The sequence below is a fragment of the Egretta garzetta genome, unplaced genomic scaffold (genome assembly GCF_000687185.1).
Source record: "Egretta garzetta isolate BGI_Z169 unplaced genomic scaffold, ASM68718v1 scaffold190, whole genome shotgun sequence".
Lineage (NCBI taxonomy): Eukaryota > Metazoa > Chordata > Aves > Pelecaniformes > Ardeidae > Egretta > Egretta garzetta.
Window position 1 is genome coordinate 3,529,169 of NW_009258272.1, and position 1,682 is coordinate 3,530,850.

Here is a 1,682-nt window from a genome sequence, read left to right on the forward strand (position 1 = left end):
ACCTCAGCAATATTGTGGGTTGGCACCATGGCCCCAAAGACATCGCTGTGCTTGCCCACTTGCCGGTAAGCTGCCAGGTGGGCTTCACCTCCCCTCAAATTACTCATTTGCAGATTATTTTAATGGAGTTACTGCAAACGTACATCCCTTTGAACCACAGGTATACACATGGAGCCATCAGTGCAGTCTTGGCACCATGCTCTTAAATTTCCCTCATGGAATCTTTCATTTTTTTATGGTTTAAAGCTATTGACAGCCTTAAGCCTACAACCTGCATAGGTAGGTCCAGGTTGGGCAGCAAGGCCTCTCACTTCAGCCAGTGTAAGCACTCTTGGGAAGTCACCTGTGACTTTGGGGTCCTTCATTTCCACTTGGTCAATGTGAGCTATTTCAAGGCTTCTTTCTTCAGCCAGACTTAGCTGCAGGACCTTCCCTTTGACTTCCAGTGGGGCTGAAGGTACTCAGCAAATCAGTGTCTTTATCAAGTGGGACTTCAAAAAGCAGCAAGCCTAGAACTGTTGTCCAAATCTGAACATTTTTGGCCAGGTTTCACATCTGGCAGCTCTTATTTCTGTGCTTACATTGGCTCTAGCTGGGTGTACAGCAATAAATGGCACTGCTGTTATTTCTAATTTACTGTAGAATCACAGAATGCTTTGGGTTGGAAGGACGTCACCCAGTCCAATCCCCCTGCAGGGAGCAGGGACACCTTTAACCAGATCAGGTTGCTCACAGCCCCATCCAACCTGGCCTTGAATGTTTCCAGGGATGGGAAAAGCTACACAGGCTACACAGTTAGTCCTTGTAAGAGTCACGAGATTATTTTTCATGTCATTTTCCTTCCAAGCGGTGCTTCATATGTTCGAGTGTAAGAGACACCATAACATTTCAATGCTTCTTACCCATCTATCATCAAGAAAAAGGTATACCAGAAATCTTACCGAAATGCCTTCCCTTCTGAGAGGCCCAGTCCCTTTCTACAGAATGAGGTAAAGAAACGTCAGCTCGAAAGAGTCTGCTCCTCAGGATGAGGATGTTTTCAAGGCCATTGGGAGAAAGTGAAAACCCACTGTGCATTGCTGTGGTTGGGGGAAGAGAAAAGGTTTGGTTCGTTAATCATCTAGTATCATTGATTCTATAACTTTCTTGCTTTCTTCTTAGGTGCACGCTTACAGAAGGCGGCTTTCCTTGTATCTTTGCTCATATAATTGCAAAAAGCCACAGCCAGATACAGGCTCCAGGGACATGTGGGCATGGGGAACAGTGCAAAATAAGAGCTACTTGCTGCCATTCTGTACTTTAAATGTTTTCCTAATCCTTCTTCTTCTTACATTAAATTTTTCTTTTCATAGAGAAATCCTCTAGAAAACACTTTCTATTGGAACCTCTCAAACACACCAAGAGACAGCAGCCCCACAACAGACCTCCTCATGCCTGGGGATTTCCATTTTATCTGTGTCAGAACCCAAGCACAGAGGCACTAAATCCCAGTTCAATACATACAGCAAATCATTGCCAGAGCCAAAAGTATCATCACCTTCATCCCTCGACTGCCATCCCCATCGCTTCAACCGTGCAAGTGTCTGCTCTCGTCCTCGGCTCTCTCCTCCTTGAGGCACAGGGACCGGGATGAGCACGCAAACGGAGGCTGCCTGGCTCCTTCTTACGCCGCCGCTGTAAGA